Raw genomic sequence first — 15,055 nt, 5'->3', positions numbered from 1 at the left:
GGGGGCGGGAAGAAACTTTCTGTCCTAAAAATGTCAAAATGTTGTTTTTTTTTTTCACATTTATTTTCCAAATGCAATTTCATCAGAATAGAGGGAGTTTTGCAAATGCATTCATTTTGGTCAAGCCAGCACAGTCTGTCACTACATGCGGACAATTTCTACCTGCTTCATCTATATCCAGCATCTAAGACAGATAATGCCCATGCTTTAGTGGGACTAGGATATTGCTGGGCAGGTTCTATCCTCCCAGAGTTCCCAATCTCCCTGGCATTGCCAGCAATCACTGTTAATGAGAGAGGTGATTTTCAGTCTTCTAGGGGATTTGAAAACTCTTTTTTTAAAGCTACCTGTTTAAATCCCCCAGATGTAACTAAGGGTGTGATCCAAAGCTCACTGAATAAAGACAAGAGCCCTAGAACCAAGCCTGAGACCCCTGAGTGCCCCGACTTACTGAGAGAAAGGGGTTGACTTCATACTAGCTGGCTTCAGACAAAGCCAAGTGATGTAGGAAGCAGGATTAACCCCTCAGCTTTGCTCTTAACCCACTAGATTGCACGGTCCTCTGAACTAAGCACATCCCTCTGGGCCAAATTTGGTCCTGGTGTACTTTCATTGAGGAACAGGGAGGAAACCGAATCCCATTTACTCTATCAGTTCCTAAAACCTCAAAACCAGAGGTGTGACGAGGCTTAATTCATTCGACAATATTTTGGGATCTTTGCGTGGTGGATTTTATATACCAGAGAGAGTTGATCCAGAGCCATTTGAAGTTAGCGGCATGCTTCAATAGGACCCAGTTCTGGCTCTGTGTGCAGTGTTTTATTCTACGGGGTAGTGGTAGGGTGGCATTGGAGGATGAGTATTTAGCACATCTCTAATTCCCTGGCAACAATACCAGGGCATGACAACCACCACGTCCCTAGCTTCATTCGACCCCTGTGGGGAGGCAACAGAGAGTCCCACTGTTATCAGAGGATACCATATTTCTTTGCAAACCACATAACCCCAGACAGTCTGTTTTGGGAAGGCAGAATAAAGAAAAATGATGTCCCCTTGGTCAAATGCTGACTGCATGGAGAAGGGGCAGGGTCTACTCTTCAGTGTAACTCACCCTTCCCTGCCTGCTCAGCTAAAAGCTAGAGTTTGAACCGTCTCTCAGCCACTGCCAAATTGACAGCAGCTTTTGGCTGCTCAGTCAAAAGTTACTGCTACTTTCAGCAGCAGCTGTGAGAGGGTTAAAACTCCAGCTTGGATACTGAAGAGTGGACTTTGCCCCTACGCCATGATGGCTGGAGAGTGGCAAAGCCTTCGGGTGCCATTCCAGCATCTCCATGCCTCCATTCTGGTGCAGAAATCGCTTTCTCCCTTGAGACATACACCTCAATTTTTGAAAGCTCATTTTTTGGGGGAAAGATATCTGTGACCTGCATTTGAACGTGGTATAAGTGACTCACCGAGGAAGAGGTACCAACTTAGTGGCAGAGGTGGGCATAGAGCCAAGGCACCCTGAGACCTGCTATGAGCCAATGCACCAGTCCTTGGCTTTAAATTAAATGAGGTTTAGCAATAGGCTGCTGACACCAGGGTTCATTTGAACTGCAAGCAAGGAATGTGCTTCTCTTCCCTGTCCTTTCATCACAGCCATCAAGGTTTGCACGGGTTGAGCTTCAGAATCGCTCGGTTCCCTTGAGATGAATGAGAGCAACCGCCGGAGAGGCGTGCGTTGCAGATGAGACAGGGGAATATACTTCATGCTCCTGGCTCTGGTTACCACTGTAAGCAGCCTGGCTGTGTGACTCCTGCCCAAGAAAGGGGAAGTCCTGGCTTCCACAGCTCCCCCCATCCCTGCTCCATCACACCTAAATCATGAAGGCTTCCCCCCAGATGCCATGTTCTCCGGCAGCCACATTGGGACAGGAGAGGAGGCTTGGCCATGGCTTCTTTGTCTCATCACACAAGCAGTTGGGACTGCTGTCCTAAGGGCTGGCCCTGATGAATGAAGCATGGACTGTCAGACTCAGATCATCGGTGCACAGCATGGAGGGTGATGGATAACATCCACTGAGCAGTGAGTGATGCGGTGCTTGGAGGTGAGGACCCCGGCACTGCAAATAGCCAGCACGAGTGTGACCTCCCATGTGTCAGTCTGACTGGGACCAGGCCCCTTCCTTGTCCAGGACCTCGAGCAAGGCTGAGTGGTTACTTCCATCAGCACCATATTATGAGAGCGGCTTTAAACCTTTAAAGTGTTGCACTCAGCATCGCCTTACTTGTGCCTACACCGCACTGCACCTTGGCAGGATCCACCTCGGCAGCTGGGGAGACACCGGTCCTGGAAGGGGAAAAGCCAGTATCGCTGGATACTCTTCAGTATGGTTTGGCCTTCCCCACTCAGGACTTTCCTGTGTCACCTCCTCCCCGTGCCTATCTGAAAACAGGGTTTATCTGTAATCTTCCCCCACTCTGTCTGATGTTTTTGGCCTGGATCAAGCCGAGACTGTCTCTCTTTGCAAGCATGCAGGGGAACTCCAGGGTGTTTTTAGCTCCAGTCTCGGTGCTTGCCAGCCCCATGCTTCAACCCTTAGGGCATCATTCCCTTCATACTCTCCTGTATGAGACTCAGAAAGACAGGATGGTCAGCAGCATCATTGCCGTTTTCTGTAAGAGGAACCGTGAGGCCCAGAGAAGCCAAGTGACTTGCCCAGGTCACTCAGCATCAGAGCTGGATATAGAAAACCATGTCCGACGCCAATCTGGAGCCCTATCTACTACCCGCACGGCTCCCACCAGACCATGCATCCTCTGAAATTGTCTCCTCAGCCTCATCTGTGCTGCTTTCTTCCTAAAACCCTCCCCTCCATCTCCCAGCAAAGCAAAGCTTAAGACACAAGAACTGCCCCTGAGCAAAGAGGAGGAAGAACCCATCTCCCCCTGATACAACTGGGCATATGTGCCAAACATGCCCTGCTGGCATCTCCCAGAGCGTATGTTAGACAGAGGTTTTATCTGCAAGGGTTCATGCTAACAGGCATGTGAACCCATCCACCGAGGATGAGAGGGGCACGGAGAGGGAGCGTGGCCACTCGACTCAGCCAGTGTGAGATAGCCCTGCAGGCACCTGGGAGTCTGGGCATTCAAGGGAGAGGAAGCAGGGTTGTGCTGTCTTTCTCACACCGAGAACAGCTGCATATTCAGAAGCAGGTGAGGAGTTATTTGATTAGCATCATCCCCGCTGCCTCACTCTGATGATGGTAGGCATGGGCTGGAGCAATCTGGGCAGGCTCATCAGCCCTCAGAGGCCCTGAACAAGGACTTCGTAAAGTCCACCCCTCCCCATGCAAGCTCGTGGGTCCATTGGAGGCTTCTTGATCTAGGACAGTAGAGGCCAACCATTAGGTTAAACCTCTCATTCTCCCTGATCTTTAGGTCCCCTTGGTCTAGGGGTATGCTTCTTGCTCTGGATATGAGAGGTCATGGGTTCAGATACCAAATAAGCAGCAAGGTCTGGGTTTGGGGTTTGGGTAGCTCAATCAATAGTGTGTCAGATTGTGTAATTAGGGGGTCCAGGGCTCAAGTCCCAGTTCAGGCAGCAGATGATGTGTGGGGCCAGGCCAAAGGCAGTGATTGAAGGGTGCCGGGCTGTCTATTTTGATCATGAACACCTGCTTGTGGCTCATTGGTCTCAGGGTATGAGTCTCAATTTCAGTGCAAGAGGTCTGGGGTTCAAATGCAAGAGAAGCCCTGTTTTGCTCTCACTGTGCGTTGACACCATCGTGTTCATACCAACCCAATGCTCCACCTGCATTAGCCAGACCAGTCCGAAGCCACCATGGGGGGAGGCAGATGGGGCTGTTTGATCAAAGTAGCTATTCAGGAGATGGACTAGATGCCCTTGTGAGGTCCCTTCCAGCCCTACTTTCCTATGATCATATGATGCAGATCCTGTCCCCTGCCCTGGCTGTAATAGGCCACCCCAGCCATGTCTAGAGGTCATTACATTGCTTCAACAGGCTAAGGGGAGAATTCCCCAGGCACAAGGCTGATGTCAGACACCGTCCTGCATAACTTCGTATAGGACAGGGCAGGAGTAGGATATTCTGGCAAGTCCATAATGTTTGGCATTATAGGGACTCCTAGCTGTATTGAAGCCCACAGGCAGTTTGGACTGCTGGCTACAAACTAGGGCAGTCCAGAATCCAGAGGGCACAGATGTTGCAAAAGCTACCTTTGCCCCCACTTGCTGGGCCGCATCCCCTGATGTGTTGCAATGGACCTCCCACTTATAGTGCATCGAGTCCTGCATTTCCAGTGGACCGATCACTCAGCCCCCAAGCGTCTCGTCTGCCTTCCCCTGCACAATACCCTGTCGGTGCAGAGCTCCCTGTCACTGCAGCTCCTCATCCCAGCCCTCATCTCAGAAATATCCAGCCAAAAAAGTTTACCCTGCTGAATATTTTATAGGAGCTCAGCTTTCCATGGGGCAGAGCTGTATTGCTACCCAGCATGTCCGCAGGTGGTGGATAGTGGCATGACCTTCAGGGAAGGCTAGCTGTGAAAGAAGCAGGGGTTACTCTGATGAATAAGGAGTCATGGACTGAGCAGCACCAGAACCACTTTGATGTGGTGAGGACAGCAGATGGTAATGTTTTCCCTCCTGAAACGCCACATATATCCTTTGACAGTGCTGTGATATGGTGAGTGCAGGTCGCCACTATAAAAAGCCTGCCCAGTCTCAGCAATGGACAAGTCCTCAGTGGCAGAGCAGGTGGAAGAAGACGTTGGGATCTCAATGTCTGCAAAGGTGGATGAAGGCTGCAGAGGAACGAGGTCCCTAGTTATCCTGGTCTCCTGGCCACTGGATCAAGGTCCCATTCTGTTGAGAGCCACATGGAAGCTGATGTGCAGCAGCTGCAGCTTCTCCATGATAAAAGAAGTCATGCACAGACATCTAATATCCAGAAGACAATCACCCTTGACTGCAATGAGGTGAGATGTTCTCCTGCTGACCTCCGATGGTCTTTCATATGGCTAAGACACAGATCTTCAAAGACAGCCTGCTGAGGTCCAAGGGAATTAGGTGCTTGCCCCTAATTCTCTGCACTGAAGACTGTCCCAGGGTTTCCCATGGAACGCAGGATTTTCCATGCCAAAAGCAGACCGCTGGCCCACCCAATACCATCAGCAGGGACCTGAACCAGATGCTTCAGAGGAAGACAGACCACCCCCTCTCATAACAATTTCTTAGACCCCCATGTGCATGATCAGGATGATTTCAGGTGACCTCCCTGAGAATTTCAGTGGCGTGGGGGTGTTTAATCTCCAGCGAGCAGACTCCTAAAACACTTTTGCATGCCTTAAATATATCTCTGCTGAAAAGGCATTGCTGCTCGTCTTGTTAGTCTCACCCTAAACTAAAAGTCACAATATTACATGAGGATGTTCTTCCTAATGCCCTTCCATGATCGGTGAACGCCCTGAAGTGTACTGTTGTCACACCCTTGCAGCCAGATCTCAGGCTGTATCACTGCAAATGTTATTAGCACTCAAGCACTCATCTAGTCCCAGCTATAATGTTTAATCCCAGCTATAATGTTTTTCTTAATGACATGCAGCCCCATTAGCAGTGAGAAGGTTGCGTGCTTGTCTGGAGACCTTCCGCGCTACAGGGTCACTGTCTGGGACATAAGGGTAAGCTAAAGCTAGCCCGAGCCCCAGTGGAGCTCATTAAATTATTAACAGAGGAAGTGATGTGGCCTGAGAACATCTCTGTGAGCTCAGAAGTTACAAGTACCAGTCCTGGCGTTGGCATTGGCTTCCTCTTTTATCCTTGGGCACCCCTCTGTGCCTTGGTTTCCCTATGGACTAGATGGAGATTATCGTACCATGTGATGCAAATGAATTGGTTGATCCTGTAAGACAGAGCAGTGCTATAGATATACTCATTCATAGAAGAAACCAAGGGTAACCTATACCTAGTTACCTTGAGCCATGCAGTCAATGGAGAGGCCCCAGTGGCATTGAGAACAGTCTGCTCCCATCTCTGAAGACACCCAGGTCATGAAAACTATACAAGGACACAGCAAGAGACAGGTCACAGCCCCTTTTTCCAAAGGCAGCACATCTGGATGCTGATAAATAAGCTGCTCTCTCTCTCTATCATGTGGCCCATTCTTTCCTCTCTTAGGCCATAAACTTACCTGGTGTCTTGGGAGCTTTTCTTGCCTCCACAGGCCTGGCCCTGCCACCATTTCCAAGTGTTGGCATGGGAAGGTTGTACACAGTTCCTCCTCAGGGACCACAGTCATTGAAACACAAGATTTCCCATTGACAATACTATCTGATGAGCCTCCTGCCTTTCCCAAGGAGACACAGTGGACCAAAGCCATTCCCAAGTTAGCTCCACTGAATGCAGCAGAGGAGTCACTCCAGGGATGGCTTTGATCAATACGGATTAAATTATACAATCCTCATTTGAGGAAAAAATCCCATTCAAATGTTGACAGTGCCAAGTGCTGAAGGCACTCAGCATCTTCTCGCAGGTGCTTCTCAGAGAGTCAGGTCCTGGATGAAGACTGTGGGATTTGGCCAAGTTGCCATTGCAATACATCTCCTGTGCAATGCAGCCCTGTGCATCAACAAGATGCGCTGAGCATATTCTTGTTAAAGAGAAAGGCAAGTCCCCTTAACTTCAATAGCAATATGGCCATGTGAGTCAGCCTGGAAAGGAGAAGGATACTATATGCCACTGACATTACAGACCAAGGGTAGGAGGTGGCACCGTAAACAAGAATGTACCTCTCCTGTTTATAGAAAATATCACGGGATCTCCAGTGACCACAGCTAGTTTGGATTTGAAGGTTATACTCCACTAGTAACATAAGAGCATGCAAGCACTGTTTGAAGGCTTTTCTACACACAAGGACTTACTCAGGGATAGGCACTAGGCTTAAAATCCATTCCCCCCCCCAAACCTGCATTGACTTTCAAGTGCCAAGAAACCTTTGCTGGAGAACGAGAGGAAGAAAGTGGATTAAACTGAACAGGAGCGCGGCATGGTTTATCCTGGATTTGGAGTGGCCACACATGGAGTTAATCAGGGCTTGTTAACCAGGGGTTAACAGATGGACAAGATATGCCTCACATTGCCACAGTTAGCCAACTTCTTCTTGAAGGCTAATTAGGCCTGCCCACATGTTGCATCTTGGGCTGCCACCTCCAGCATTACTCACACCCCCTGCATGGAGTAAAACACCTCGGAAAACAGCCTCGTTGGCCAAAATGAGCGGCCTTGTATTTTCAAGAAACCCCAGAAGGCTGGCAGGTATTGGGCACCTCGTTAGCAGGGAGCAGTGATGGGAAGTGACACACAAACGAGGGGTTGATTGCAGTGTTGGTTTTTATGGTGTTCAGGCCTGAGGGTGCGATTCTGCACCTGGGAAATGTCAGCTCTGCTCAGCGAAACCTAATGGATTGTTTCCTTCTATACTGCTGGAGGGGGAAAGGAGCCGGCTGGCGAAGCCTGATTTCTAGTCAAACTGGGAGCATCTACTCTCCTGTCCTCATCCATGGGATGATGCACGAGCAGCAGAGACCACAGTGGGGACGAACAGCCCTATGCCACCCAGAGGAGCTGGTGTTCTGCCCCCCGCTCCGCTGCTGCTTCTTCCCCATGGATGATGGCTCTTTTAATCCAAGCTGTCGGGGAATTTTTTTTTTCATTGAATAGCGAATCCCCTGGAAAATAAAAGAAGTGATTTTGGGGCAGGGGAGGGGGACCAAACGGATTGATAAATACGGATCCCATTTGATCCATCATTTTGCTTTTGTTTTAGAACTGACCTCAGGCTGAACGGGCAAAAGGAAAACAAGTTCAAGGACCCCCAAAAGTCCCGAACAAAGCGTATCTTTTGCGCTGAACAAAACGTTTGGAAAGGCAAGAAAATATTGCGGTTTGAGTTGAGGCGAAACGTCTTTGTTTCCTGTGGGATGAGCGCCACGCACAATTGTTCTTTTTTTATTTTTTTGCCATTTCATCTCAAAATAAAATCTGTTTCTGGACAACCTGAGAGTTTTTCTTTTCCTTTTGGTTTGCCCCCTCACCCCCAGATACATTACTTGTACAGCCTTAGTAGGATTAGTGGCATCATCAGTGCCACATTCATTTGTTTTTTCCCCTCTCTTTGCCCTCCACTAACTTTCCTTTCACCTCCTCTGCTCTGGCTCTGACCCTGGCCACTGCCACTTTAGACCAGTCAGTAGCAGCTCAAATCCAATTGAATATAAGTCCCTACTTGGCAATACATGGTCCTCCCTTTTCAGACCTAGACCACATGCCAGGGGTCAGAAAGTGACTTGACTTCTTCCCCTTAATTTGACTCCCTTTCTCAAGGACAGGGGTTCTCGACATGTTTGCACCCGAGGCACCCCTCCCTGGACTCAAGGCACCCCTCCATAATTATTTTTAATTGAGTGGCACCCAATTTTGAAAACTAATAGACAGATTACAGTGCTTACTTCCCTGCAGAGGGGCCTGGCACTGGGGGATCATCCAGGTGAGTACAAGCCTGAGCCTGCGCTTATCTGCTTAACATATCTCCTAGCATCTCACTTATCTTCTTGCACTGCCCTTCAAAAAGATGTGGTGGCACCCCAGGGTGCCCTGGCAAAGAACCAGTGTCTAGGTCTTGCCAATCCAAGGAGGCTTCAATTCCCTTTGTATCCTCTGATGGTATGATACATGGCTGCAACCTGTCGGTTCACCTTCCAGAGCTAGGGGCAGTTTTCTAGCCACAGGTATGCTGCGGGTATGATTTATGCAGTAGCAGCCCGACTTCCAGCAGCACTGAGTGATTGCAAGGGACTGTACAGGTACTCAGTGCCTCTGAAAATCCTTGCACAACTGCCGGCTGTTTACAACAGTGTTTTGTTGCTACAATCCATCCCCAGGGGATCTGGATGTGTGAACAAGGGTCCGTGTGTGTGAAGGTGGAGACCAAAGGGTCCATACCCTGCGAACAAGGATGAGCAGGGGGAAATGTGAGATTCTGCTTAGCATTCAGCTCTTTAACCTTTCTGCAATTAAACCTCTTGGCTATGGGAGCAGGAAGAGCAGCAGAGCTATACCCATAATAACTAATTTTGCAAACATCCCTGTAAAAGGATGTGCCATTTAACATTTGACAAAGGGAAAGAAAAAATCAGGCAAGACCCCTTGCACCAGTTCCCTTCTGCCTTGCAATCTGTCCTTGCCAAAGCCACCCCCTTCTCCCCTACTTCCCCTCCCCAGTAGGAGCTGGCAGTGCTGCACACACTAGTGGGTTAACTCATCCTACCTGAACGCAAACATGCTCTCCTGTGCATTCCCATTAGCTCTGTTTGCAGTGAATGACTTGCCCGTCCCTGCCTACTGGCTTCCCACTGCTCCGCGTTACACCACGTGGATTTTTCTGGAGCAGCCTCTGGAAAAAAGGACTGATTTAAAGGGATGCTGATACATAATTTTAGACCTCACATTTCTGGGCCTTTTGGAAGGTGTCACAAAATGCTAGTGGGAATGCAAATATTTCTCTGATTATTTGTAGGGTAGTTTCAGGGATAAGTCATGTTCAACTTTTTTTTTTCTGGTGGCTTGTTTCTAGTTTAAGTGCTCCCTTCCCATTTGGGGATCTCAACCACTAGCTTGGGGGCCTGTGATTCAATGTCCCAGGGGAGCAGCATGTCATATAAAGGAAGCCAGAAGCCTTACAGATGCAGAATAAGAGTGATGGAAAAGACCTGCAGAAGCAAGAGGTGATTTGGGGGGTCTAGAGTGAAACGACTGGTTTTCAGAGAGTGCTGAACAACCCTGCCCTGAATATCAAACCTCTTAGCACATGGGCACCCAAAAAATGCCCCAAAAACCCATCAGATGGTGCTTGCCAATGAAAAGACTGCTCTGGTGTAGCTCATACAACCTGGGATCTACTTCCATTGCCAAAGGGATCTCCAGTAAATTACCTGCTTGTTTGTGCCTCAGTTTCCCCATATGCAAAAAGAGGATAAGGAGACGCACTGTTGGGACCTGCTGATGAAGAAAGCTATTCCCTGCCATGTCGGGTCATATGTCAAGTAATGGTTCCCTTGCCACAGTTCAGCCAAGCACTTTCCTGTCCCTAATACATTTAGCTTCACACCCCCATTGGCAGGTGAGGGGGTGATATGATCCCCATTTAAAACATGGGAACCATGGCACAGGGAGAGTGAAGGACTTGCCCAAGGTCTTGCAGGAAATCTGTGGCAGATCATGAATTTAACCTCAGGTCCTGAGCTAGGACTCAAACCACTGCCCTGTCCTTTCTGTCTCACAACCTTGGTTTGGGTTGCACACATCTTTTCCCGGCCAGGTTTGGGGGTAGCACATGCCAAGCTCATCCGTGGGTCACGGCCTTGCTGGTGTGAGGTCCTGGTGGAGTCCCTTTAGAGACAACGAGACTTCCCCGGTGATGTGCTGGACACAGTGGAGAGCGGAGTGGTCTAAGCCATGGTGCTGCACGCCGATACAAATGATTTACTAGCCTTCTGCTGGAAACAGAAGGGACTTCAATATGGTGAGCCAAATCAGATTAATTACCTGACAATTAGCTTTAAATGAATGCAAATGTGTACGGCGTGATGGAGCTCAGATGGAGCAAAGAGCTTCCAAGGAGCCGGACAGAGCAAGATGGGTGGAAATCCGACCCTGGCTGGGTGAGATGGGGCATGAATGCTGCTGCCGGTGGGTGCTGGGGATTTGCATGCCCATTGACAAGAGGGGTCCAGCTCCCTCTGACTTCAGTGATGTCCACTCTGGGACTGTATTCACAACAGCATGGATAGATTTGCAGATGCTGCTACGCATGTCTGCCAACAGGTCCCAGCTGCTGCCAACCTCAGGGGCACTGGTCCCCAGCCTCCTGTCTCACCCCACTACAACTCCAACCTCCACTTGTGATTTGAACCCAGATCCAAACACCTTCAAGGTGGTGTTTGTACCTGGGGTTGGGTTGGGTGGCAAACTTCCCTGGCCTTGAATAATACTTACAGTCTGGGGTGCTTCTTTTTGAGGCCTCCTCCCATGCCTCTGGCTCTCTCTGCACCCATCTTTTGCCCCTAAATTTGGAGTGGGGGGCCTGGGAGCAATGCACCAGCAGGCTTCAAGCTGACGAGCTCCGGCTGTGCATGGGAGAGAGGACAAAAGATGCCCTTTTCCTTATGCACAAGGGGGAATAGCACAAGCCTGGGCCTGCCCCATGCTGTTCCTGGGAGCTTGGGCAGATGGGGCATGGTGGCAGCAGGCTCTACATCCCACTGGTTGGCTTTTCAGGGTCCCAGAGAGGATGCAGGGATGCGGCTGGGCCGGGCACTTCTTAGCCAGATGCTGAGCCATCAGCTGAGCAACTTGGTGCAGAGAAGAGGAAGGAGAGGTAGCATCCTGTTGCTAGGCAACATAATACTAGGCATCTTCCTCCCCATCCTTAAAGGACCTGAGCAGGGTTTGTCCATCCTCGGTGCAGTTTAACCCAGCAGATCCTTGACTTCTGCTGCCTCGAAACCAGTTGCCTAGCAACCGGATGCTAAGTCCTCTTTCCCCTTCAGTGAGAAGATGCTACTCCCCCTCTTCTTGGCTGCCAGACCCTCCTCATCCCCCCTCCCCGCTCAGGACAAGTGCCCAGATCCCTCCTTGGCATAGCCAAGCTCTTGGGCTCCCTCCCACCCAGAGCATCTGTCACCGCAGAGCTGAGGTCCCATGTGTTCCCGCGCTGGGGACAAACATGACTTTGCACCAGATTGTCATGAATCCCCAGCCAGCAAGGATGTCCCTGCCGGCATGATGCCACGTATTGCAGCCGCAAGGACTTCACGGCAGCGGGAAGGAGGAAATCGGGTTCCTTCACACCCTCTCTCCTCAGCCAAAAGAGAATCTCCATCGGCCGTTAGCAACACAGGGCCCATGACACACAGTATATGGGTAGAGGGGTGGACCCGATGATCTTGTGTGGTCCCTTCCAGCCCCTAACATCTATGAATCTATGCATGGATAAAGGGGCAAAAGGGGTAGGTCTTTCCTGTGCAATAGCTGCTCCGTGGTAACTGCCCCTGCACATGCCCTTGTCCTGGGGTATGTAGAGGCCACACTGCATCAACTTACTCCTCTTCCACTAATTGTCATAGTTTAGCTTGAAAATGCTCCTACTAGCCCCCAATGGCACAAAGCATCCAATATGCTCCTGCCTTCAGTGGCTGTCTCCTGCTTATGGGAGGTTTTGTGGAGCAGATGAGTCCTGAGGGCACTTGATTGAGTGGGAAGAAGTTAAGCATAAAGGTTATTCTTGATTATGAAGTTCATAGCACATAAACACAGTGCGGGGTGGAGGGCTGGGCGGGGAGTGGACCCCTGAACTCTCAAGCTGGATATGCCCAGGCCATAGGATGGCACCAAAGGAGACTTTCATGGGCCAGGGTGAAAGCAACCATTTTGGCCAACGTGCCAAGAGATTGACCCGGATGTAAATCTGCCAGCCCAGATTTCTCTATGGATCGAGCACAGGAGACACGCTCATCCGTGGGTGACCTCAGGCACTCGTGTCAGATCCCACAGTCTCCCTTGGTGAGGCCGCAGCTGGAGTACTGCATCCAATTCTGGGCTTCACACTTTAGAAAGGACTTGGAGAAGCTTGAGAGAGTCCAGAGGAGAGCCACGCGCATATTTAGAGGTCAAAAGAGCAGGCCTGATGTGGAAAGGATCAGAGGCATGGGACTCTTCAGCCTGGAGAAGCGCAGGCTCAGGGGGGACTTGGTGGCAGCCTATAAGTGTATCGGGGGGGGTGCACCAGGATCTAGGAGAACGACTGTTCACCAGGGCACCCCAAGGGAAGATGAGGTCTAATGGTTGCAAACTGCTGCAAGCCCGCTGTAGACTGACACGAGGAAAAACGTCTTTACCGTCCGATTCTCCAGAGCCTGGAATAGACTCTCCCCAGAAGTGGTGCAAGCACCTACTCTGGATACCTTTAAGAAATGCTTGGATGCTTATCTTGCTGGGGTGATCAGACCCCAGCCGACTCCTGCCCCTTGGGGAGTCGACTCGGGCTGGACCCGATGATCTCACAAAGTCCCTTCCAGCCCTGATGCCTACAAAATCAATGAAATCTATGACTTCAGGTGGCTGGATGTTCAGAACCACTCAGCCCCCCTCATGGACAACCCAGTCCCTTGGTTTTGGTGCCTACGCAGAGGATGACCTTTTCTAAAACGAGCCCCAAATGTGAGAATGCCGCTGCTTTGAAATCTTGATTCTTTTCCTCTCCTGCACCCAGGTAAAGACATGTGCACACATACGCACACACGTATCATGGGAGCCTCCAAAGCCTCCACCATATCCAGAAGACCAGCTAGCAAACCCATCGCAAAATGCGTTGTCAGCCCACCTTGTCCCATTGGGCTTGTTGAAGCACCGGGTAGCCAGACCCTTGCCGGTAGGTGTGACAGAAGCCCCCTGCCTATGCCCTCTGCATCTCCCTCCCTCATGTGATGCAGGCTCGGAGAATCACCCCATAAGCAAACCATCTAGCAAACCACCAGCAGTGATGAATAAAGTGGGTGAGCTGGCCTGGGCACGGCCACACCAATCCCACTGGAAGCGCGGCTGCAAGAGCGCACGGCATCGCAGCGTGTGCCGCCTCTGCTCACCTTGCTGCCTTTGCCCAGAAGAGCTGCTTTGTAGACTGAATGTGTCAGCCCCATTCTGGAGATAGCAAAACCGCTTGAGCTGCCTTTATTGCAGTGCACGCAAAGCAATTGCAAGGCATCGCTATTCATTTCGAGTGGCGTTAGCAAGCTGGTGAGTCAGCCAGCTGCTGGGGGATAACTGCTCTCTTCGAGAGGTCTGAGTAATACAGGAATCACCAAAGAAGCTTGTTCCCCTTTGGTGTTCTTGATTTTTTTATTTTTTACTTATTTGAAGTGGTGCCCATTGGTCACACACTTCTGGAAGCTGCAATTTAGATTATTGTGTCCATTTAGACATGGGGCTCAGGCCATTCTTCCTCTCATTTCCTTCAACAGACAGACACTTGGGCAGGGGCCTAGACTTGATGACCTCCAAAGGTCCCTTCCAGCTCAACTTGCCTATGATCTTAAGAAAGGCCTTTCTTAAGATCATTGGCAAGTTGAGCTGGAAGGGACCTTTGGAGATCTAGTCCAGCTCCCGGCCCAAGGCAGGACCGTCCCTAGCTAAACCATCCCTGTCAAGTATCTGTCTATCTGAAGTGGCTTACCTAGTGTCAGAAACACAGTTGTGGCAACAAGGGACTGTTGTGAAGGGACTGGAAATGTGTCTTCATGGGAGTGCCCAAGACTTGGCCTCACATGTGCAAGCACAGAGACTTGGGGAGCTGCAGAAGGACCTGTGGAGCTGGGATGGGAGCTCCAGGTTCAGCTCCAAAATGACAAGTCTTTTGTGCTCAGCCTAAAAGATGTGGGTGTAGGGGGTGGGAGAAGGTCTGGAGGTGGAGGCACTGCTTGGCAGAGAAGATCACTGTCCACGGCAGCAGACATTTAGAGTTACTGCAGAAGGCCTTGAGTCCCATCTTTCCCAGCACCTGCAAAGTCCATCAGCAGGTGTGTGCAATACGGTCCAGAGGGCACAGCCAGCCTTGCACACACAGGGGCACAGGTTACTGATACCCAAAGGGTCAAGCGCAATCCTGGTGTAACTGCACCAAAGCCAGCAGATGACTCAGTCCCACTGTGTTGAGAGGCCCTGGTCCAATGGCTGTTGAAGTCAATGGGTATCTTGAGTGGGCTTCGGGGCAGAGCCAGGATGAGCATTATTTTGTCCCAATGCTGGAGATGTGCGTGTCTGACCTACCTGTCCCAGCCTCTCGCTCCAGTATAGTGCCCCTGTCTAATGACCCAGGACTCAAGCAATGCCAGCTTGGGAAGTTGGCAATGCGATTCACCCCCACACCACGGATCAGGGAGGCTGAGTCTGGATCCTCTGCTAACCGCCCAGTGTTAGACCTCTGGCATGCCTTGC

Source organism: Alligator sinensis, unplaced genomic scaffold (assembly GCF_000455745.1).
Source record: "Alligator sinensis unplaced genomic scaffold, ASM45574v1 scaffold268_1, whole genome shotgun sequence".
NCBI lineage: Eukaryota > Metazoa > Chordata > Crocodylia > Alligatoridae > Alligator > Alligator sinensis.
The sequence above is the reverse complement of the archived record's forward strand: the minus strand, read 5'-3'. Positions refer to the sequence as shown.